At 39.3% G+C, this 26,569-nt stretch overlaps 1 non-coding gene and 1 pseudogene across 1 annotated transcript; both read right to left on the reverse strand.

The window, feature by feature from the left end:
- Positions 1–14,641: 14,641 nt before the first annotated feature.
- LOC142450823 (NADH dehydrogenase [ubiquinone] 1 alpha subcomplex assembly factor 4-like) lies at positions 14,642–15,296 on the reverse strand (annotated as a pseudogene).
- Positions 15,297–22,606: 7,310 nt separating this feature from the next.
- Positions 22,607–22,770, reverse strand: LOC142451911 (U1 spliceosomal RNA). The gene has a single exon (XR_012785016.1). It is a non-coding gene; the product is annotated as a U1 spliceosomal RNA (small nuclear RNA).
- Positions 22,771–26,569: the final 3,799 nt, after the last annotated feature.

Here is a 26,569-nt window from a genome sequence, read left to right on the forward strand (position 1 = left end):
AATAGACTATTACAATAAAGCGATATAAGTTTAAGAGGCCACTTGAAGTTTTCTTCTTCACTCAATATAAGTAATAAAATATTTTCTCTCAGAAAGATCCTCACAAAATGAACAAGACCAAAGTGCGGCCAAGCTGCGTTGTCGAACACTGGATTCCTCTTGCTTTGTCGTCTTTCAGGATGCTCTCTGCCTCTGCTTCCCAGCTCTTTCCGCCTTTGCTGGGCATTTCCCTAGTCATTTTCCCTATGCACCATTATCCATTCTTTCTCAACCTTGCCTAGCTAGTTAGTTTGTTGTTACGTGCCCTTAAGCCTGTTCTGTCTCATCAGGACCCTTTGTACAGAAGAGGCAAACGATGCTTAGTACTTCATTATCTGCACAAGCTGAACTCATATTTGCTGACCATCTTGTTGCGTGTCTTCATCCCTTTAGCCGGCCCTCTCTTTACCAGGCATGAGGTCCGTCTCCAGGGACTTGTCTCTCCTGACAACACATCCAAAGTACTTGAGGAGCAGTTACTGTCCTTGCCTCTACAGAGCCTCTGGTGGTGCTTCCTCAATTTACCTGTTCTTTTGGATATTGTGTAGTATTTTCAATATTCTTTGCCCACGCTATAATTCAAAGGTATTACATTTTCATCGATCTTCATTACTCGGTGACCAATTTTCAGATGCATAAGAGGAAAACAAAAATACCATGGCTTCACCAGACACACTTTAGTCCTCAAAGAAAAATCTGACCTCATTTTATTGGTTTGATCTTAATTTTCATAGGATTAATCAAGGGAAGATTATCCTAAATGGAAGGTGCACATTAATACCACAGAAAAGATTGCTTGTCCTTACATATTTGTCAAAGTTATCATCTGTTGGTAGCTTTATATGAAATTGAAACCCATGTATTACAAAGAGTGCAGGATGGTTTATATGTCAAACTTTCCTATCTCCATTCAAGTCATTTGAATGCTACAAAGAAGTTTAGATGGCTGCTGTTGTTTCGTTCGGTTTTCATTCTCTAGGTATAAATCCCTGTCAAGTAACAGTTGAACTAATCACAAAATCAGCAGTTCAAATACACCAACCACTACACTGAAGAAAGATGAGTTGTCTGCTCTATATCATCCCCAACTCTAAGGATGGTCACAATGAGTTGAAGTTGGCTCAATGGAACTAAGTCTGATTTTCATTATGTATTAATAATCTCCACATCAATATTTTAAGGTAAAAATGAATAGTTTCCCATTACTATTTATAAAGGATTTTGAAACAAATTTTGTACAGTTCCAAAAGAAAATCAGATTCTTTTTATACCAAATAACATTGAACATATCAACATATATTTTACTATTTGAAAATGTTCACTAACTCACAGAGGGTGCCAAAGGAAATTCTGAAAACTGTATTTGGGTAACATTAACGAGCTTAAATTTGGTACCTGAGAAGTAGAGTCAAACCCCCATGGAATAGTAATTCCATTAAAACAGCACATTTCACCCAATAATTGGCAGCTGTTGGTATTGTAATAACTTGCAATAGTTTTGTAACTGTATACATGGTGATCATTATGAATACACATGACTCCGATATAATAGCCATTAAGGAATTAATAACAAGTTGCTTACGGGAAAGGGAAAGGCCTGGGAAAGCACGCATGAAGTCACCTGTGTGCCTGCTTTGCCAGCTTTAAGACAGAAGGTGATTTTGTTTCATAAAAATCACATAGAAAAATGCAGCGGACTATAGAACAACTAATTATCATCCTTCCCTGTCCCAGGAAGAGTGAGCATTTCAAAAAACACCCAGAGGCATATTCAGTCATTAGCCAAAAACTGATTATTCACAGGTGGATTGCCCACACGGCAGTCTCCAGTCACTGCAGATGCACTTGCTCAGCGGCTTCACACCACCTCAGGCAAACTCTGCTCCCCAGCATACCATTTCTGCTGCAGCTCAAGCTGGCCCACCCTTTGCAAATTATGCAAGGTTATAGACAGCCTATTCCCGATGCTCCAGGTTTACGAAGTCTAATCAACTTGTCCTGGTCCCCCTGCTGCCTTTCGTTCTCAAGTGGCTCTCCCAGGTCTACAGGTGAGTACGTGCTTCCAAAACATTTCTAGTTTGCCTTCAATTAGGATTCTCAACTGTTCCCTTAAGAGCTATGTGCACAAACATAAATCTTTTTCTAATCCCCTCTCATCCTTTCTTCCCAGCTCAGCATCTACTGCAAGGGATTGGCAGAGTCTAAACTGACCCCAAAACATCACTAGTTCTAATAAGAAATCCTTAGTTGTTTCCCTGAAAAGGTCCAGAAACTCAAGAAAAGAAAAACAAAGAGCCCAAATCCTCATATACCTCATCAGAAGCAGGAAACGATAAGAGAGAGAAATGTACTTTTAAGGGGTCCTAAAATGTACTCCCTAAATAAAGTCCAGCACCACTGGATCCCTTCCAGCTCATGGAACTCCTATAGGACAGAGTAGATCCACCCCGTTGAGTTTCCTAGGCTACAGTCTCTACGGAACCAGACTGTCACATCTTTCCCCCACAGAGTGACTAGTGGCTTCAAACCAGCCGTGTTTCCTCTAGCAGTCCAGCATCTTAATCTCTGTGTCACCTTAATTTTATTCAATTACCACATATTCAAAGAATATCATTATAATTAAACATTGACTTTCAAACTTCTACTGTAAGGAGCTTAAAACAAATAGAAATCAGTAAATAAATATTATTTGGGTCAGAATTGTTCTAAGGGAAAACAGAACCCACCCCCCAATTATTCAAACATATTCTATAAAGACCCCTTTATTAAGTCTTAAGTAGGACAAAGACAAGATAAAGTCAATTATCCAAAGGAGAACAAGATGGGGTTCAAATGAATCCATGACCATGATTGTAATTAGAGATGACAGAAAACAAAGGAAATCAGCACAAATGTATGACTGGTAGCAGATCAATGTACCGTCGCCATAGGTGGTACAACGGAATTGGGGGAAGGATCATGCTTGGGATGTGTACAAAATTAGGGATTGAAAAGCGTATAGCCTTGGCACTGAGAATTTTACCCCCTTATTATGGCTGGTCGGGGCATGACTCATGGCTATATGAGCGTGAATTGTGGTCATCAGTACTAATCCTCTTAGATGACATGCAGCTAGCTATCAGTGGTAAATCCGCAAGGACACATCAGGCAAATTTTCTGACTACCAATGCAAACCACAGGACCAGACTATACCTCCTTGGGCTGCTCCAGCATTTTCAAACAATACTTAAGCACACACTATCTGAGTGTAAAACTTCCACATTGCCGGTTAGTGGTCAAACTCTTGTGGAATATGAATTTATATGAAAATTCAAAATGAAGTTAGAGCTGAGGTGAAATAGAATGGGGGTCACTTACAGCTCCCCCTTCATTCTCTGGTGAGAAAAAGAATTCAGCTCCACATCTCTAGGTGATTATGATGAGGCAGGAGTCAGACCTGCCTCCACTCGCCATCTTTCTTTATCTTATTATGACAGTAACTGACCTTCCCACAGCATTCCACATCTTTGCTGGGTTCCACAATCCATTGCAATGGCTACACATAACTCATAGGCAAGACTCAAGAATATGGATATTTGTTCGAGAAATTAACACATTGCCACAACTCAGGATCAGAAAACATTAAAGATGCAGCCCTTTGTCCATAATTTTCAGCTAGGCCAATAGCCACATATCTCCTTAGTTCTTAGGCTCTCAGACACACTGCTTCTTCGGCCTCTGCTCAGGTTAGTGTTACAAAAAAAATTCTATAAAAGGATTGCAGATATGTGTTGGATGCTATGTTAGTTTCAGGGAGGAGCCCTGGTGTCACGGTGGATTAGGTCAGTAATTCAAATCCACTCACTGCTCCGGGGGAGGAAGATGAGCCTCCCACTCCTGTCAGGAGATAGAGTCTTGGAGATCCACAGGCGCAGTTCACGCTGCAAGATTACTTAGAGTGGGAATTCCTTCTCTGGCAATGAGTGTTTTGTTTGTTTGCGTTTCCAAGGGCTGCTTTCACAAAATATGAAAATATGGGTAGCTTTTTAAAAAGTTTTCATTTTTGTCTCACAGTTCCGGAGACCAAACCAAACACACTCCTATGGTGTCGGTGACAGCTACAGTCATTCTGCTTATCGACAGCCCTCTAGGAAAGAGTAGAACTGCCCTGTGAGGTTCAGAGACATGAAGCTTTCAGGGAATAGAAAACATCAGCTTTATTCCAAGAAACTGCTGTTGTTGCTGTTTGGTGTCATCAAGGTGTTTCTGACTCGCAGCGACTCAAAGTCCACAGGGCAAAGACCATATTTTCCAACACCATCCTACCATCGTTTCTTCTAGTCGAGCCCATTGTTGCAGCTGTTATGCAGTACATCGGATGGAGGCCCCTCTGCTTCACTGCCCCTCTACTCTGTCAATCATGATGTTCTTCTCCAGGAACTGTCTCCCTTGATAACGTGTCCAAAATATATGAATAAAGTCTCCCCAGCCTTGCCTTTAAGGAGCATTCTTGCTGTACTCCTTCCAAGACAGACTTGTTCGCTCTGTTGGTGGTCGATGTTACATTCAAAATTCTTCTCCAGAACCATGATTCAAATACTTCAATCCTTCTTTAGTTTTCCTTACTCAACGTTCAACTTTCACATTCATATGAGGGATCTGAAAATATCAGAGCTTGGGTGAGGTATACCTGTCCTTAAAGTAACTTCATTACGTTGCAACACTTGAACGAGATCTTCTACAGCAGATTTATGCAATGCAATGCAATGCACCATTATAACCTGCACCCACAGATAACGCCATTGCCATCAAATCAATTCTAGCTCATTGAAATCCCACAGGGAAGAAAAAATCGACCCTAATGGGTTTCCAAGGATTTAATCCCTTGACTGCTTTCATGTGCTTTGTTTGTGCATCCTAGCATGAAGAAATCCTGGACAACTTCATTTTTTTCTCCATTTGTCAAGATGTCACCTACTGATCCAGTTGTGAGAATTGTGGTCTTCTTTACATTGAGTTATAATCCATACTGAAGGCTGTAGTTCTTGATCTTCCTCATCAAGTTGTCCAAGTCCCTCTCAGTCTAAGTAAGCTAGGTTGTGTCATCTGCATATCACAGGTTGTTAATAAGCCTTCTACCAATCCTGATGCTGCATTCTTTTTTTTCATAAAATTAAGCTCCTCAGATCATTTTCTCAGCATAAAGATTGAATAAGTATGGTACACAACTCTGACCCAAAGTTATCCTCATTTTAAATTACACACTATTCTCTTGTCTCTTCACACAACTGCCTCTTGATGAGGGCATAGGTTCCACTTGGACACTATCAGGTGTTGAAGATATTCCATTCTTATCAAGGTCATCCACAGATTATTATTGTCCACACGGTCAGTGCATACTCAATAAAAACAAATGTTTTCCTATAATTCTTGAAGCTATTATACTAGATTTCAAATGCCAGCAGGAACACCCAAAGTTGACAAGTTTCAATAGAGCTTCCCAATTAAGGACCAACTATTAAAGAGGTAATTGGCTGTCTACTTTGGAGAAATTAGTCACTGAAAACCTTATGTGTAGCATCAAAACATTGTCATATACTGAAGAACTAATGAATTAAAGTCGAACATTATAGATAGGTCCACTGATGAGCTGCTCAGGTCTGAAGGCATTCAAAATATAACTGAGGACTAGCTACCCAAAGGAAAAATCAACAATAATTATGTGAATTAAGTAAAGCCTTTTGGAGTATAAAGCTTTTGGTACCTTCATTTGCTGATGGGGCATGACTCAAAATGGGAAGAAACAAGGATACAAATACACTAATAACCAAACTTTGGAATATACAAATCTAGGCAAATTGCAATTTGGCAAAAATTAAATGCAATGCATAGAGTTTGCTATCCTAGTGAGCCAAAATGGACTAGTATAGAACATTTTAATCAGAAAACCATAGGTCTTACTATTACGGGAATAACACAACCAAGAGGAATGATCTTGCATTCATCACCAAAATGGAAATTTCAAGATCCGTCTTGAAGTACAATGTTGTGTGTGATAGGATAATCTCTATCTGCATACAAGTAATTCCAGTAATTTTAAATATTATTCAAATGTATTCACCGAACACTAAAACTAGTGATGTAGAAAAATTCTACCAACAGTTTCACTCTGGATTTTTTCAAGCATGCAATAAAGATGTACTTATAATTATGGGTGATCGGAATGCAAAAGCTGGAAACAAAAGAGGAAGGAATAATAGTTGGAAAGTTTGGTCTTGGTGACACTGGAAATCACATGACAGAATTTTGCAAGACCAGTGATGGCTTCACAGCTAATACCTTTCTTCAGCAACACAAAAGGCAAACATACACATTGACCCCTCCATAGCGAATACAGAGAAATTGAATGGACTACATTTGTGACAAAAGTCAATGGAGAAGTTAAATATCAGCAGCTAAAACCAGACCAGGGGCTCTCTGGAGCAGACCATCAATTGATCATTTAGAAGGTCAGTTGAAGCTGAGGAAAATTAAAACAGCTCCATGGGAGCTAAAATAGGAGCTTGAGTCTATTCTCCCTGAATTTTGAGAACATATCAAGAACAGATTTGGCGCATGGAACACTATTAACAGAAGACCCAATCAGGCCTGAGGAGACATCCAGAACATCCTTCGTGAAGAGCGGAAAAGGGCATTAAAAGACAAGAAACAACTAGCAGGGTTGCATTGCTGACCTTGTCGTTAGCAGCACCACTTCCCTTGTAATGAACTATAGCACTAGGGCTCCTAGGGTGCTGAATCCAGGTGTAGGCAGACACCTGTGTTCTTCTCTTCATAGGAAGAGTTCCTCTTAATTCTCCCACCTTCGGTAACTTCAGTCACTTCGTGGACCGCAGGTGCTTCTTTGCATGGCTATCACCACGCTGTCTCAGTGTCTCTACACCTCTTATATAAGGCATCACAGTTTGGATTAAGATCTCCCCTAGAATGTTTTAACCAATCTTAAAACATTCTCTTTACGAACAAGCTCACAGTCACAGGTAAGAATTCCACATCAATTTTTAGGAAGAAGCAACTCAACCCGTAACCGGAATTTTTGAATAGAGTCCCACTTTAGTGACCCCGTGTATGACAGAATAACACCCTGCTGGGTCATCTTTCAAGACCATTGTTGATCAGGACCCTGGGTCCATCAGCCTTATTGAGAGACCTCCTTGTGCACCAACTCTTCACTTTAATAAGCATGGTGTCCTTTTCCAGGAACTGATCACTCCTGATAACATGTTCAAAATCTATGAGGTAAATTTGTATTATCCTGACTTCTATGGAACATTCTGGTAGTATTTCTTCCAAGAACAATTTGTTTGTTCTCTTGACAACCCATGGTATTTTCAATATTCTTCATCAGCTACATAAAGCAAAGCATCAATTCTTCAGTCTTCCTTATTCAATGCCCAAATTTCATACACATATGAGGCAACTGAAAATGGCATGGTCCCCCCTGCCCGCAGAAGAATTTACTTCAGAGGACAGCACTGAAGCTACAGTTCAGGGGGAGGGACTTGTCTGATCAGAGCACACAGGAGCAAACAAAGGGGGAAGGAAGAGAGAGTGGAGCACATCCGGGTCTACCAAGCCCTGAGGACAATATTCCTGCTCAGAGTAGTAATGCACAGAGGGGACCACAGGGTCGGCCCCACTATGAGACACGACGTCCCCCATTCCCCCATGGTGCTATGGGGCACAACACTGGAGACACACTGCAGGAAATGTGCCTGATCTGACCCCACCACAACGAGGCAAAACACTTAGGGCGTGCAACAGAACAGCAAGGGGAGCAGAGCAATGAAGTCCCCAGGGAAAACCAAAAATAGTCTGTGGGGCCAGGGTGTGGCACCCCATCAGTCTCAACTGGAAAACACTCAAAAGTTCAACAAACACACACTTTTCTTTTTGTCATTGGATTTTTTGTTGTTGATGTTGTTATTGTTTTATTTTATTTTGTTGCTTTGTGGATATTATTATCTCTGCATGTCTATCTAGATAAGATAGGTGGGATAAATAAGCCGGGGGAGTAAACAACTGACAGACAGTTCTGGAGGGACATAGGAGAGAGGGAGGCAGGGAAAAGGAAATGGGTGTTAACAAACCCAGGGACAAGGGAACAACAAATGGCCAAAAATCCATGGTGAGGAGGGTGTAGGAAGTCTTGTATTGTTTGAGCAAAGGCAATGTAACAGAGGAATTGCTGAAACCCAAATGAAGGCTGAGCATGATAGTGGGACAAGAGGAAAGTAAAAGGAAATAGAGGAGAGAACTAGGAGGCAAAGGGCATTTACAGAGGTCTAAATAAAGGCATATACATATATAAATATATGTATATATGATGATGGGGAAATAGATATGTGCATATATCTAAAGGTTTAGTATTAAGTAGATGGACATTGAGCCTCTACTCAAGTACTCCCTCAACACAAGGACACTTTGTTCTAATAATCTGGCATTCCATGATGCTCACCTTCCCAATAGGATTGCTGAAGACAAAATGGGTGCGTATAAGCAAATGTGGTGAAGAAAGCTTATGGTGCCAGGCTATTTCAAGCTAAAGTGTCTGGGATAGCTGAGAAGCAACAAAGCCCACATGGAAGAAGCACACCAGTCCATGTGATCATGAGGTATCGATGGGACCAGGTATCTGGCAGAACAAAAAAATCATGTCAATGTGAATGGGGCAGGGAGTGTACAGTGGAAACCAAAAGTCAATCTGTAAGCAATTGGTCATCCCCCTACAGAAAGTTCGTGGGGAGGAGACAGGCCAGTGAGGGTGTGGTATAGCACATATGAAACATATAGCTTTCCTCTAGTTCTTTAATGATTCCTCCCCCGACCCCTCACCCCCACTATCATGACCTTAATTCTACCTTACAAATCTGGCTAGACCAGAGCAGGTACATGGGTACAGATAAGAGCTAGAAATACAGGGAATGCAGGACAGAAAAACCCTCGGGACCAATATTGAGAGTAGCCATACCAGGAAATTATGTGGAAGGTGGGGGGAGAAAGGAAGAACCAATCACAATGATCTACCTATATCCCTTTCCCAGAGGGATAGACAACAGAAAAGTGGGTAAAGGGAGACTTTGGTCAGTGTAAGACGTGAAATAATAATAATAATTTTTTAAATTATCAAGGGTTCAGAATGTAGGGAGAGTGGGAGAGGGGAGAAATGAGGAGCTGACATCAAGGGCTCAAGTAGAAAGCAAATGTTTTGAAAATGATGATGACAGCAAAGGTAGAAATGTGCTTGACACAATGGATGGATGGGTGGATGGATGGGTGGATGGATGGATGGATAGATGGATGGATGGATGGATGGATGGATGGATGGATGGATGGATGGATGGATGTGGTAAGAGTTGCAAGAACCCCAATAACATGATTTATTTAAAAGAAAATGGCATAGTTTGGATCATATGCATCTTAGTCTTTAAAGAAACATCCTTGGTACATGATACCTTAAACAAGTCTTGTACAGAAGATTTACCCAATACAGCATGTCATTGGATCTCCTGAGTGCTGCCTCCATGAGCATTGATTACGGATTCAAGTAAGACGAAATATTTGACAACTTCAATCTTTCCCCCACTTAAGTTACCTACAGATCCATTTATTATGATTGTTGTGGTTGTTGTTGTACATTGTGTTGTAATCAATACTGAAGCCTGCAATCTTTGATCTTATTAGTTCTACCAATTCGTTCATCTGTCCGTTTGATCTACATGGTGACTTTCAAGTTGTTGAGATGCTGGAACATATGACATTGTTTTTTCAAGCCCAGTAATGTTACCTACAGTGGAAAGACTGCAATAAAGCTTCCAGTCTAGGAAAATCAAGAGGAAATACCTGGCTATCTATTTCTGAACATATTGGCCAGTGAAAAACCTTATAGATGACCATAAAACTTTGTTCGATATCATGCCGGAAGATGGACCCCTGGAGTTGGAGGAGACTCAAAATATGATTGGTGCTGCTACCTCCTCAAAGTAGAGTTTGCTCCAATGACATGGATGGAGCCCTGGTGAGGCCTTCATTTGCTAATGTAGCGCAACATACAAGTACTGGGAAGAATCAGCAACATATATTCATTATTAACATCAGAACAAAAAATGTACAAAGTATGAAACTAGGAAAATTGGAAGTCATCATAAGCGAAATGGGACACATAAAGGTTCGTATCTTGGGCACGAGGGAGAGCATCGATGGATTGGTACAGGGGCAGGAACGAGCTAGAAGGAAACAGTGGAAGGCGCCGTGTAAGCAGGGTGTCTGGTATGGGTCCATCTGCTAGCCAAGGAGTTCGTGGGAAGGTCAGTTCTAGATGGATTTACTCCTGGCTTAGTGTTGGCAAAGGCAACAAACTGATCTAGAAGCAGTTTGTGCAGGCTTAGTGGGTGACTGAGATCAGGGTGTTCAGGCTTGTTGGACAACTAGCCCAGGGAGGGAAATTATAGAAGCCTTTGTCTCCCCAGAGTGCCCAAAGACCAACTGCTTGTTCAAGACTGAGCTTTCTGCTGGTCTGATAAGGTGGAATTCACACATCTTCATTGTGGAGGTAGTGCAACAGGGCCTCACACCAGGAGGGCCTCAAGCTCCAGCAGAGCTAGAGTTGTGTGGAAAGGCTGTGCAGGAAATTGTAAACAGCTGTTGGGTGCTGGGGGTAGGGGTTGGCTACTCCCCTGATCACCAGGAGGGTTCAGGGAATAAGAACATCTTTCTCCTTATTAGTCAATAGTATGAGTTTGATCTGTCAGTCCATGGTCTCAATTGAATGATGCTTGCAAAAATTCAAGATGGCTGAACCATGTCAGGACAGCTGGAAAGTTACCTACCTGTCTTTTCTCTAGCTGCTTTTGTTCAGCTTACTTTCCTACTTGGAATGCAGTCTATCTTTTCATCTTTTCCTTAGAAGCTTAGGATTCCTGGAATATCATTCATAACTATCTCATTTGGTCTGGCATATTGAGATGGCCTCAGAAGCATGTTTGTGCAGAATATCCCAGAAAGCCATTTGCTAAGTGGATTCCAAGAAATCTATGTTAGAACATAAGTCAGCTAACCTTGCAGAGCCCTGGTGGTATATTGGACTACATATTAGGCTGCTTATCACAAGGTCAATAGTTCAAATCTAGCATCACCTCTGTGGGAGAAAGATGAGGCTTTCTACTCTCATAAAGGTTTGCAGTCTCAGAAATCCACAGCGGCAGGTCTACTCTGGCCATCTGATCGCTATGAGTCAAACTTGACTTGACAGTAGTGAGTTTGGCTTTGGTTTATTTTATTATTGATATATATAATCCCAAAACATTGTTTGTGGTCACATACTCCTTTCTTAAATTTTCTCAGTAAAATTTTCTCAATAAAAGCTCACCCTCAGAATTTTGAAATAATTTGTACTTTCATTTTAGATCCTGTGTTTCCCAGCCCAAATCATATTTTCTGCCTCAATAGAATTATTTCCGTTTCTATAGAAAAGCTATTTTCTATTGACAGACCCTAAAATACTTTTGTTGGAATTGTCACCATTGTCTTGAGTTATTTACCACTGCTCTGATTGCTCTCATGATTGATTTACACTAGATATATATGGCCATGAATTTACCATGAGGTGGCATGAAACTGAATGTTGCAATCAAACACAACTTGCAACCTCTTTAAGCTGACACTTAATCATTTAGATAATCTTTATTACTCTATTCTGTAATTAAGTATAAATGGTCATGAAATTACTAAAAAGACTGCAGCTGTTATTACTGTTACAAAATAAAGCATCTTTATAATTAACTCTTGATCAGAAGGTGCTCTAGAGTTTAAGATGTCTTCCTTTATGGATCTATTGTAATGTTACTATTATATTCAGATATCTAAAATCAGGTTAGTTGGAGTTAAGGAAAGAGAGTTGGTTTGAAGAGTGATGTAAAAGGTATGACAAGAAACTTGATCTTGGTGTCTCCAAGAAATTATTCTGTATCCAGAGATAAGCACACTCAGATAATTTTCTCCAGAAGTTGATGGGCATAGGATTAACTCTCCTGGTTGTTCTGTCTGATTGGTGTACCCACACAAGGCTCTTGCATCACATACAGAGCAAAAAATTAAATATCACAAATCATAAATTTCCTAGATTTGATTCATCACCAATGACATGTACTAGTTGAGCAACAACAAGCTCTTTCCCTTGGCTACAAAGCCACCGAGATATTCTAAAAGATTGGGGTAAGATCATGAGGTAGAGTCTGATAATATAAGTGGAGTACCCAGCATATGGCCCCTGAGTCAAAACAGGATAAGGTGTGAAAAAACTGATGATGTGTATGATTTCCCATCTCTGTCCAAAGTGTTGCAGGTACGCATTGCATGTGTGCTGGGATGGCTAAGGTGTAGAACCGAAACTACAGAGCAGTAGAAATTGAATAACCTGTAAGGGTATATATTAATAATTGGTAGCTCTGAAAGGATTCAGTGTAAAAGGAAACAGGGTAAAGAAAAACTCACTCAAGCTTCCAAGAAGCCAAAGATGTTATCTCCACAAAGTAAATAAATACATAATGGGTTTGCATTGAAGAAGAGACCACAGAAGAGGGAAGTAATAGGTGGGAACATGCGAGGAAAGTCTTCTCTCTGCATTAGAGGCAACGTAATAGGGCGCAGGACACATACTCATCCGAGAAACATGCACATGAGCATGGATTAGAGTTGAAAACAGGTTCATACACAGATACATATCTGAGGATCATTTGCATAGAAGTTATAGTTGGAGTTCATAGAAATGGATTAAATGACACAAAAGGAATATATGATAAGATGAAAAAGGAGAGAGAGAGGGAATTGTCAACATTAAAATGGAAAATTAAAACATTTATTAAGAGGTTGGAGAATGAAAAAGACCTTGAACACAATAGGATCAAAAGCTCCTTAACAAACCAAATTTAACACATAATTAACATATACTTTGCTTACTAAATACCAGGACCATAATAACTCATGTAACTTACTGGTCAATATAATTTCTTATGCGGGGTATGTGGCTAGTTATCACTGCAGTTTTTCTGTTCAATAAGAGTTGGAATCATCTCTACATTCAACAAGCATGTTGTTGTCTTCCCATTATCTCGGTCCATATAATTCATGTTTCTTCTTTTTGTCTCACCCAATTACATCTGTAGTAATCTGTAAAATGTAGCTCTTTGAGGAAAATTAATTGTACTATTATTTGAATCCCTTTCCTTTATAATTATCTGGTGAGACATGGCAAGAACGTAGAAATACTGTGGGTCTCACTGATATATTGCTTACTTTGTGTTTCCTTTGGTATCTCTGAAATCTTAGCTCAAAGGTTAATAAAATCCTCTGTATTTCAATAGGACCCTCTTGTCTACAAACTCAACATCAATTCAATTATGTATTCTTAAAAGCTATTTACAGTTTTTAAACTAATGCAAATCAGGAAATTTAATTGAAAACCTGCAATTTACTGAACAGTAATAAGAATTTCATATATAGAAGATGACTTTTTTCTGATAGATATGAATTACCCATCACCTTAAATTTATGCTAATTCTAATAACAGTATTATACCATGAAAATTAACTTGAAACTGATGAAAATTATCATTGGAGACATCAAGAAAATTGGTGGTTAACTTCTTACACAGTTGAAATGTCTTTTATTGTTACTATTCTGTTCCAGTCCCCAGCCCCACACCAAAATTATCCTTCTAGTAGCAATGAAACATTTTAAGGACTTTATATAAAAATTCAGCCAAGAACAAGAAAGAAAGATTATTGCTGAATTTAATCAATCACCATTCTAAAAACACTCAATGGTATAATATAAAACTAAAGCTATGGAGATGCTCTCATTTTCATTATAAGACTTTTTTTTTTAATTGGAAAAGACATGTGCATTTTATAGAGAGTTTGATGAAGAGAACATGATGGAGAGACTTTCAAGCCAATGTGAGAATAAATGTGCATCATTTCACTGAAAGCCTGCATATGTTTAACTTCACTATCTGACTGCTCTTTTCTCTGCCTCTTTCCCTTTGCGTCCTTGGGCGCACATGTACACAAACGTGGTGTGCTTGTGCACTGGCTCCATATTTGCCAAACTGGTCAAAAATATGTGCAAAGAAGATCACTCCTCTCCTGGAGGAATCAATATCTTTCTGTCCCAGGAACTTTGGTTTGCGTTTCAAGTAGATATGTCCAGATTTTCTTTTTTCGTCGAGGTGTGATAGTAATCAATGTGTTGGACTTCTCAGATCATACAAAAATAATTTATAGGGAAAAGTGAGGAAGGATAAACTTAAAATATGTAGGTACAAATATTGGGAAATGAAAACACTTAGCTATTGCTATTTACAGAAAATGATGGCAATGAAGTTTCTGTTTCTTTTTCTTTAAAGCTATGTGTCAAAAATAAAACATTTCTTATAATTTATGGATAGTACATTGATTGTCATGCTAACATATACAATCATGTACTTAAATCAAATAAAAGTCAAAAGAACAAAGAATACATATCTTAAAAAGTTAGCAGAAATGAATAAATAGTGCACTCTCAGGAGACTTTTAAATGTTCAGCCTTTCATATAAATTAATATGCTAAAAATGTGGAAATAAGTAGGAAAGGGGATGGAGGGTAGACAGGAAGAGTAACTTCATGGTTTTCTTCATTCCGGGGGTAAGGCCTTCTTGTCTTTAGGGTGAAAGACTTTCACTTCAAAAGTAGCAAAGTACCTGAGAAGGGAATTTACATCTTTCAGGTCTAGGTGGTATTCTTGTGCTACCTTCTCAGCAGTCCATGTCTCTGGATGGAGTTTGTGGTTGTTGAGAAGCGTCAGTGCCTCCACAATGGATACTTTGCACTTAGGAATGTTCACAAGATGCAAGGTATCAAAGGGATGAGGGCCTTTTGGCAATCGGAACTCCTTGGGTGCTTGATGCATTCTACCATCTTTCACCTGAACGGAAGACACAGGCTCTTAGGAATCAACATAAACATTTTTTAATAATGAAAGAAGCTTGTCGTCTTTTCTAGCAATTTCCCCCTTAATTTCTGCATGGCGGCTCTTCTCCTCTCAAAGCAGGCTCTTGGTGGAGGGATGCCTGGGAGCGAGCGAGGGTTTCAGCCTGTTGATCTCCCGCTCCGCTCGGTTCTCGACATTGAAGTTCCTGATGGCGCGAGTCACAGAGCCGCCCATGTCCGCAGAGCATGGTGTCCTCAGGCTCCCGCGGCACATGGAGAAACGCCAGCGTCGAAGTTTCTATTTCTGTATCATATTCCAAGAGCAAATCCTATATATGTTTATCTGTATGTGCGACTTTGTCTCGTACACTGAAAAAATTTTTATTTACATCTTCTTGATAAGATGCATCAAATCAAATGGTCATATAAATTAATTACTATGTGAAGGCTAATTTCATGGCCAAATTTTGATGTAATAGGTATCTGATGAGGGTTGTTTGGTAAATAATCAGTGAATTGCTGAATAAAGATTTTCTTTTTTTTATCATTTTATTGTGGGCTCGTTCAACTCTTATCACAATCCATCCATCCATCCATTGTGTCAAGCACATCTGCACATGTGTTGCCATCATCATTCTCAAAACATCTCCTTTCAACTTGATCCCTTGGTTGATATCAGCTCCGCATTTATTTTCCTCCCCCACCCACGATTTTCTTAATATTACAAAAATAAGGGAACTGGTGTCAGATTAAGAATTAAATGATCAAACATAAGATGGAAAGCTTAATGTGCTAGGCATTACTAAGTTCCATAAATTCGTTTTTACCATTTTGAATCAACAGCTTGGCCTACTATGCTGAGTGTGAAAATCTGAAGAAACATAGCACTATATTCATCATTAGAAAGAACCTCTCAAAATCAACCTTGAAGTCCAGTGCCGTCAGTGATAGGGCAGTATTCACACACCTACAAGGAAGACCAGGTAATAGGACTATTGTTCACATTTGTGCACCAGCCCTCATGGAGAGGGAGATATTTACTAACTTTGGCATTCAGAAATTGATCAAACGTGGCTTCAAAATGCATTGACAATCACTGATGATTGAAATACTAAAGTTGGAAGCAAAGGAAAATATCAGAAGATATGAAAGATGGAAAGAAGCCAGAGACCAAATGATATAATTTTTTCAAATCCAACAACGTGTTCACTGGAAATAACGTCTTTAATAACATGGTGACTATGCACGTGGCCCTCTTCAGAGGCAGACAGAGAGCCAAAGGGGCTACGTCTGTGGAAAAACTGATGGAGAAGGTCAGTATCATCAGGCCCCAGGAACTAACCAAATATCATTTCAAAGAACACTGAATGCTCACTTCAAAGAAAGGTGGTCAAATAGCATACAGAAATCATTTAACAAGGCCATGGTTATGACACCCAATTAAAATATTTCTGAAGATAATCCAAAATAGCTTGCAGCAATAGATAAACTGAGAATTTCTAGAAATTCAAATGGGATTTAGAATACTATGTGAAATGACAGATATAATTGCTGATATCAGATTTGGGATGAAAGCAGAAATTGTTAAGCTGTGTTTTATTAAATATATAAGTATATTTAACTAGGTGGGAAATAAGAAATTAGGGATAATATTGCAAAATTAAGAATCTGTACACTTCATTGAACTCATATAGGATTTGTGCATAGACCAAGAGGCAGTGTCAAATGCAAGTGAGCCCTGCATGGCTTACCTGCATGGCTTACCTGCATGGCTTAAAATCAGGCTAGAGGTTTTAGCCATACACATATGCCCCACAGCTCTTCAATCTCTGCGCTCACCCAGTAATCCTGGAAGCTGGACTAGATGAAGAAGAACGTAAGCCCAGGATTGAAAGAAGACTCTATAACAATTTCCAATATGCAGAAGACAATGCGCTTGCTAGACGTGAAAAGGATTTGAAGCACTTACTGATGAAGATCAAAGACAAGAGTGTTCGTTATGGGTTACAGTTTGACGTATAGAAAACAAAATGCTCACAGCTGGACCAATGAGCCACATCACTATAAACCAAGTAAATGATTGCAGCTGTCAATGATTTCATTTTACTTAGATTCACAATCGATGTCCGTGGAAGTAGCACTTGGGTAATCAAACAATGGACAGATCTCCAAAAAAAGGCTTTTTAAGGTGTGGAAAAGAGAAGATAGTCTTAGAAGGACGAAAGTGTGACTGACCAAAACCATTGCATTCTCAATTTTCCCACATGCCTTCAAAAGCTAGACAATTCATAAGCCATTCTGAAGATGACACAATGATTTTTAATTACGGTGACGGTAAATAATATTAACTATACCAGGAATAGCCAGAAGAACAAACAAATCTCTTGACACTTCACAATGCCCATGTGAAGTGAGCATGGAGAGACTTCATCTCACATACCTTAGATGTGTTATCACTCAGGACCAGTCCCTGGAAAAGATCATCTTACTGAGTGAAACAGAACCAACCAAACAAACCCACAGCTATCTAGCTGATTTCAACTCATGGCAACCCTATAAAACGTTTCTGAGGCTAGAAATATTTATTGGAGTTGATGGCTCACATTTCTCTCCCCAAAGCTGCTGAGTTTGAACATCTGGTCTCGTGCTTAGCTCTCCCAGCTTACCCCCAGCTAGGGCGCCTTTGGTAAATTCGTAGGGGAGCAGCGGAGAGAGGACTCCATCCCAGAGAGAGAGAGAGACAACGGCTCCAACGACGGAGCCACGAAGATCCGTAACTACTAGTCAGCTCCACCACCAAGCAGGATTTGGTTTGTGTTTTGCTCACGAATTGCAACTGAATGGACTGCACCTCACCAAATTCATCAAGGAGAACTCTTTGAAAGAGGAAGTTAGGAATCAATGTGGAGAAATTGAATCACCTATGTCTTTCAAACTTATGGAAGAACACAGAAATAGACTTTTCTTCCACAGTGAGCTTCCCAAGGAAATCTCCTCTGCTGACCTTCTGAGAAGCGTCAAGTTCATGCAGCAGGGGAGCGGCTCCTGTCTACAGGAGAGAGCCAGAGCACATGATGGCAATTTCCAGCTTCCCATTACATGAAGAAATCTGCTGATTCGATCCTGACTATTAGAGAACGGCCCTTGTAAGCCAAAAGGTTTCATCTGCAACACTAAGTAAGATTTCTGTTCATGACCAAATCCTTGAAAGAAAAAGGCATGGAACAGAGATCCAGACCACCCATTGAGTGCTCTCGTCTGCCATGAACATAAATTGCATCAATAATGAATACAGTATAGTTGGTCATTGATTATATATTTAAAAATGATCCAATTCTGAATGTTTTTATATAATCATTAATTATGCTATGCCTTTGGTGAAAAACAGTTTATCACTAAAATGGCTATCAGGGAGCTAAACAAACCAGTTCTGTTTTGTTTTCCACTACTACTCTAATGGTAAATAGAATTACAAAACCTTATATTCAAAAATGGTCTGAGAGAAGAACACTAATTTCACTGACCAGTTATGCCAAATACAGAAAAGGGTTCTCCTTTTTTTGTAGCTGAAGGCTTAATAACAAGCCACAGTTTTTGTCTCTTTTATGTTTAACTTAGGTTAAAAATACTGATCTTGATGAAAGTCTAATATGTTAGCGAAGCGCACACACATTCATGAATAAATAATTACTCAAGGCAAATGATGCCATTTCAAATAACTTACCAAAATCAGCTCTTTAGTAAACATGTAAGGGCAGATGGGGTCTTTACTGTTGTTAATAACATATGCCTCTTTTTTTTAGGTTAGAGTCATGGTAGTTTTGCTACCTGCCACAGAATTGCATATACATGTCTGAAAATAACAGATGGTCTTCTAAACAGACAGATTTCCCTCTGTAGCATCATCATAGTTAGATACAGATGGCTTATTTTTGCTCTGACACAGCTTCATTGAACTCATCATTAGCACATCTTTGTTAAATTCAGCTTTAATAATAATGGCATCTTCGGAGCATAATGTCAGAAGTAGAAATGTTCTATGTATAAAAAAGTGTAAATAAGCCAATTATTATTCTTCACTCTGTAAATTTTGAAATATAAATACTGTTTTCACGAAGGCAGCAATTATATTTGTCTAAATTATGATCCAGATACGCAAGCCCATTAGCATAAATGTGCTTCTCTTTGCTTATCCTGACTGAGGAAGGTACTAACCAGAAAAATAAGAGTGAAATGTACCTCCACATTCTCTAGAGACCCCCATCTTCTTTTGCTGCCTGGGAAGGGCTCTAACTCTCAACTCACACAGAAACCCAACAAGGTGCCCTCAAGCCCAGCCACAGGAGTTACACTGCAAACGCCAGCGCTGGAGATGACATTTTCCACGTACTACGTATCATTGGACTGTGCTGTTGTTGTTTAACTCAGGTGGTGTTTTTAAATTAACAAATTCTAATTCACAGAGGTAATATCAGGAAAAGTGATACAGACCATGACACCCCAAATGTGACTTTGCAGTAATTGTGTCCAAGGGCTTAATTTTAAATGACGAATATCAGTTGCCATCTATTCAAATCTGAGTCACATGAAGCCAATGTGCAACAAGAGAAAACAAAATGAAACCACACAGCATAGTAATCCATTTGTGTGTACAAACACATAACATACAGATATTTTAATTCTCACATTATTTCATGATTATAGAGCCTAGCGTATTAACTTTTTTACCATTGCACTAAATCAATTAAACATATGTTTATTGTGAACTACTTTATGTTCAGCTCTATGTTTTGGTAACATATACAGCAAGGCATAAGAGGGGCAGAATCTCTGCTTCTAGAGTTTTTCTTAACATTTAACTGTTGCAAGAAATGTATTTCCTAAATTAAGAGCAATTAGCATAATGTTATTTGAATTACCTTTAAAACTATAAGGTATGTGTTTTGTTGCTTAAAAGAATGATGTATCATACTGCTTTAGTAAAAAAATGAATCTTAAGGAATAGAAAAATAATTACATTACATTATAAATAATTACATTACAAACGTCTCCTTTTTAAAGCATTTTGTTATGGTAAGTTGCCTCAATAAACTTGACACCTAGCCCGGAAGTTCTAAGGCAATATTCCCTTAACTGAATTGTGAAATAGTAGGTAGCTAAGTGATTTATGAAAATAAAGAATCAAAGTAGCAGCAGAGCAGTAAGTTAGGTGTTGGGTGGCTAATTGCAAAGTCAGTGGTTCAAATCTACCAGCTGCTGCATGGGGAAAGGATGAGGCCACCAGCTCCCACAACAATTGATAGTCTCCGGAAAAGTAAAACACAGCTCTATTCCATCTCCTCAAAAGTCTGGCACTCAAAACTGACTCAGTGGTAGTCTGTTTACATTTGTTTTTTTAAATACCTGATTTTGAATCCAGCAATTTTTTTCACTTTCATCCTACATTTTTCTCCCATAATGCAAATGGACAATCTTGAAATTCCATTATCACATCATTTTCTTCTTTTGTTGCACATGACTTTGCTTATGTTATCTCTCTCTAGAATACTATTCCTGCCAATTTTTCAATCAACAAATACTCACTGAGTGCTTATTATGGGTACAGATGGAGTTAAATCCTTAGGATATAACACTATCTTATCAAACTCATTTTAAAAGACCTAGAAGTATCACCTCCACTATAACATCTTCTAGTTTTTATGTTGTTTTTTACACATCTGTTTAAATAACTACTACATTATATTTATTAGTTTACAGCTGTTTTTCTTACCATATTAAAGAAAAAGAATAGTAAGACTGCTGTGTCTGCTGAATTTCTGGCACTCAGCATAGACCTTCAGACTTGACAAGGTTTCAATAAGGAATCAAAGATGGTGGGAGTTATAGCTGTGATAAAAAAAGTATTTGTTCAATAAACAACTATGTTCCAAAGCTTTGAATTACAAATAAGAGTGCATTTTTAAGAACAATGATGTCAGACTGGCTGGAATAAACAATTTTGGAAAGTAACATATGGCTTCATGTAATATTTAAGTCAGCTAGCCAAATTTAGGAATATAGAAAGCTCTAGTGAATTTCAGAAAATTTTAAATTTAGGATTCCGTTCAGTTTAAAACACTATATTCAAATACTGCCAGAAGGAAGAACAATAAGTATCATGTGTAGATACAGATATAAGATTGTTTGAGTAATATTATAAGTAAGCTGATTCAAAATATTGTAGGTCAGAACATTCTCACAGGCCCTACAAAGTAAGTTACCACATTATTTAGTGCCTTGACCATCCTTGATATTATCCAATTAAGGTCCAGAATGAAATAGAAACAGTCATGTAATGACATAAAGATTAGGCTGGTTATATTTAATCCTAATGGCTCATCGAGAATTTTAACATTATATTTAGAAACTATCCAAAGCTTGAGCTGCCAGTATTTCAGAACCCTGGCTTACTGATAGCCTGGTAAGTGTTTTATCGTATATTTAACACCATTTATACATTTCTTCTACATGGATTAAAGAATTTGCTTAAATAGGTCTCAGATAATAGAGCTGCTATAACAGATTATATTGACTTTCAAAAACAAGACTTGTTGTGATCATAACCCGTGAGCCACCCACTGGTCAGATTGTCTTCCTGTGGTGGTCTGTGCACTGCTTTGCTGCTGGAAGCTATGTCAGCGGGATTGCAACAAGCAGCAGGAAGTGTCATCCTAAGTGGGCAGGTTTCAGCAGCGCCTCCGGACTCTGAACAGACAACTAAGAAGGAATCAGCTGTATGCTTCAGGGGAATTCGTCACTGAGCATGTTATGGAGAACAGCAAAGCACTGTCAGACACTAAAGCCTGAACGAATAGGACCGAAGCATTGCCAGACAGATGAACGTGTAAGGTCTCAAATCAAGGATGCTGATGGAGAACAGCCTGTGAGGAGAAGACTTAGGAACCTTCATTTGCTAATGAGGCATAACGCAAAATGAGAAGACACAATTGAACACAACTATTAATTATTGAAGTGTGGAATATAGAATGAATCAATCTAGAAAAATTGGAAATGATCAGAAACAAAGGGGAAAGCATAAAGCTCGATATCTGGGTGTTGGTAAGCTGAATGGACTAGTACCGGCCAGTTTGAATCAGAAAAGCACGTGGTTTACTCTACCAGGAATGAGAGACTCCCAAGGAATGTCGTTACCTCCATCATCACAAGGGCATTTAACAGCTACCTTAAAGTCCAGTGCTGTTTCTAATAGGATAAGCTCTATACTCATTAGAGGGAACACAGCAATGGCAACTATGATTTGAATTTATGCACCAACCACTAAAGCTAGTGGTGGATAGATTGCAGAAATTTATTAATGCATTGAATCTAAAATTGATCAAACATGCAATCAAGATGCATTGATATTTATTGGCTATTGGACTGCAAAAGTTTGAAACAAAGTGGAAGAAACAGTAGTTGGGAAACATGGACTGGTTGATAGAAATGAAGCCAGAAATAACATAATACAATTTTGCAAAGTCAACAATTTACTCATGGCAAATAATGTTTCTTGAATTAAATGCAGGGGAAAGCATGAACATAATCCCCCACTGCCATAAAGTGTCCAGTCGAGTTTCCCACATTTGGGGAAATCGCAGGGGTCAGCACACCCATAGTGCGATGGGTGAGCCTTACCCTGGGAAAACCACCTTCCTGATCATGGTGTCTCCCCTGCCAGGTAAGTATGGCAAACACATTTTCCACCACGGGAAGGACCACTATCCCTGCAGACTTCTCCAGGTAGAATCACAGAGATCAAATGGACAACATCTGTGGGAAGGGACGATCATGGAGACACTCAGTATCAGCAGCTAAAACCAGGCCAGGGGCTGACTAGAACAGACCACCAATGACTCATGTGTAAGTTCAAGTGGAGGCTGTAGGATATTAAAACAGCTTTATGAGAGCTAAAATATGACCTTGAATATAACCCACCTGAATTTTGAGAACATCTCAAGAAATTTTTTTTCATTTTTACACAAATGTCAGACAATCTGAAGAGCTGTGAGGTGACATCAGGGATCTCACCTGTCAGGGAAGCAAAATGTCGTTCAAAAGACAGGAAATAAAGAAAAGTTCCAAGTGGTGTCAGGACAGACTCTGAAACTTGCTCTTGATTGTAGAGTAGATAAGGCAAATGGAAGAAATGATGAGGTAGATGATTTGAACAGAAAATTTGAAAGGGCAGCTCAGGAAGACAAAGTTAAACGTTCTAAAAAAAAAAACTGCTACTACCCATAGCAAGAAGATCAAAATGAATAATGTGCTCAGCATATCTTAACGCCAAGGAGCCAAATAAAAACTTCAAGCTGCCAATTGTAATGTTAAAAGACTCTTTGGGTACGATATTGAACAGTGCTGAGAGCGTAAAAGGAAGAAAAGAATGCAGTCACTATACGAAAAACCAAACCGCCCTCGTGGACACTTCACCACTTGGAGAGGTTGCTTATGAGCGCGAATGAACGAGTGCTATTAAAAGAAAAAGCTCAAGCTGCATTGCATCCTTAGTTAAAAATAAGGCTCCAGGACTTGACTGCACACCGATTGTAATGTTTCAACAAGCTCACGACGCACCAGAAGCACTCACTCATCCCTGTAAAAAATGTTGAAAACCGCTACGTGGCCAATTAACTGCGAGAGATCCACATTTATGCTCATTCCAAGAGAGGTGACCCAACAGAATTATCAAACTGTAGAATAATGTCATTGATGCCACAAGCATGTACACTGCACGGACGATAATCCAGCCATTGTCGCAGCAGTACATTGACGGGGGGCTGCCAACGGTTCCGGCAAGATTAAAAGAGGTGGAACAATGGATATCATTGCTGATGTCTGATGGTTCTTGACTGAAAACAGAAACAACTCCAAAGATGTTTATTTGTTTTTTTATTGATTACGCAAATGCGTTCCACTGCATGGATCATAACAAACTATAAATAGCCTTTAGAACAATGGGGATTCCAAAACATAATTGTGTTCATGTTGAATCTGTGAAAGTGGATATCTTTGAGAAAAATGGAGATCCCAGAACCCTCCATTATGCTCATTTGTAACTTGCACACGGATCAAGAGACAGATGTGCAAACAGAAGAAGGACATACTGCGTGGTTTGAAATCAGGAAGGTGTGTGTCAGGGCTGCAACCTCTCACCATACCTATTCAATCTGTGTGCCGAGCAAATACGAATGAAAGCTGGATTCTATAAAGAAGCGTGCCGCACCGGGACTGGAGAAACACTCATGAACCACCTGCAGGAAGCACATGACACAACCTGGCCTTGCTGAAATTAAGAAGGACTTGAAGCACTTGTTAGTGAATTTCCAGGATTTCAGGTTTCCGTGTTGAGTACAGCTCAATGTAAAAAAAACTGCGATCTTTAATATTGGGGATGACTCACTGTAAAACAAATCTCACTTTCAAAAACTTGTCTTTATAAATACACAAGAATGAATCACTTCTGTTGCTTCTGAAAAAAACTGGACAAATAGATGACATAATGAAAAATGGTGGAAAGATGGAAGTTTCAAGGATTTCCTCTTACTTGGATCCACAATGAACATTGATAGAAGCAGCAAGCAAGAGAATACATGGTTCCTTGCTTTGCTTTTACAGTGGTGTTGAAAATCAAGAATGTTACTTTGAGGACTCAGGTGAACTGCCCCCAGCCCTGGTAGTTTCAATTGCCTCACAGGCATGTGAAAGTGGCATACTGGATAAAGACTGAAGAGGAATGGGTGCATATGGATTGTGGTCCTGGAGAATATTGATAGTATGTGCAGCCAAAAGAAGATATAAATCTGTCTTGGAAAAAGTGCAGCCAGAACGCCCCTTAGAAGCAAGCATGGTGAGTCTTCATCTCACCTTCTCTGGTATCATATCTTCATATCTTCAAATCATATCATATCTTCACCTTCATATCACATATCATATCTTATTATATCAATCATATCTTCATATCACCTTCTTGATAACCTTCTTGGACAGGTTATCGGGACAGACCAGTCCCTGGAGTGACATCATGATTCGCATCCATAGCTACCCACTGCACAGCAGAACAAACCACCCCATCCTGCACTACCCTCCCAATTGATGTTCATGAAATTCATTTGAACTCCAGTTCATATTTTGACTCTGAGGACAAGTTTTAATTTTCTTCAGCTTCATCCTGAACTTGTACATAAGCAATTGACTATCTCTTTCACAGTCAGCCCCTGGTCTGCTTTCAGCTGCTGACATTGAGCTTCTCCATTGTGTCTTCCCACAGATGTAGTTAATTTGATTTCTGTGTGTCCAGCTTTAGAAGGTCATGTGTATAGTAGCAAGTTATTTACTATGAACAAGTCATTGGTTTTGCAAAATTCTATCATTCAATCTCCAGCTTCATTTCTATCACCATCTATATTTTCTAATTACTTTTCATTCCTCTTTGTTTCCGACTTTTTATTCTAATCATCAGTAATTATCTGTGAAACTCTATTGTGTGTTTCATCAGTTTTCAACTGGAGTCATCAGTATAATTCTTTGATTTCTTCACCCCTAGCTTTGGTGGTTGTTGCATAAAATTGAATAACAATTGTAGTAATTAGATTTCCTTGAAAGTGGATCTATACAATCCAATGAGAGCACAGCTAGCTAGCATTGTACTTTTCTTGATGACTCCATTCCCAGAGGCTTTCCCGGACTCAGATCACCTTGATTGACTCCCCTCCAAGAAATCAGCTTCTCTTCAGTCACATGTCAAGTACTTTCTGCGTAACTTTGAAGCATGGTTACATGAAAGCCTGGAAAAGCAGAGGGGCAGACAAATAGAGAATAGTCCTCAAGGACACGGATTGACCCAATGGCTACAACAATGGGCTCAACCATAGGAAAATTTGTGAGCATGCCACAGAACCAAGTGGTGTTTCACCCTATTGTGTAGGGACACTCTCACGTGGAACAGACTTGAAGGCATTAGGACCACCTCTGAACTGGTGAATGTGATCCTGTTTGAAAGCCATCTTTGAAGACCTTATCAAGCATGTCAACATGTGACCGTACAGAGTAAGGTGCGTCTCATTCTTACATAATGGCTGTCCTTTTAATATGTCAATAAAATGCCCTATAAACAGAAGAAAACACACAGCGAAGGACACAACAGAGAGGCAGCTATGTGAAGATCCAGCTAAAAAATAGGAAACACTAAAGAATGTCCCGGGGTACTAAAATCTATAAAAGGCCAAGAAAGATCTTAGCCTACCGCAGACACAGAGAGAGCATGATGCTCGCGATGCCCAAATACGGTCTCCTCGTCTCCAGAACTATTCTGGAACCGCTCCTATGTCTGTCGGTTTCCATGGCCAACGCAAACACCAGACTCACTGCCGTCAAGTTAATTGTGACTCACGGTGACCCTATGGGACAAGGCAGAGCAGCCTTTGAGCATCTGTAAAACTGAAACGCTTCACAGGAGTAAGAAGTCTTGTCTTTCTCCTGAAGAGCA

The sequence above is a fragment of the Tenrec ecaudatus genome, chromosome 6 (genome assembly GCF_050624435.1).
Source record: "Tenrec ecaudatus isolate mTenEca1 chromosome 6, mTenEca1.hap1, whole genome shotgun sequence".
Taxonomy (NCBI): Eukaryota; Metazoa; Chordata; class Mammalia; order Afrosoricida; family Tenrecidae; genus Tenrec; species Tenrec ecaudatus.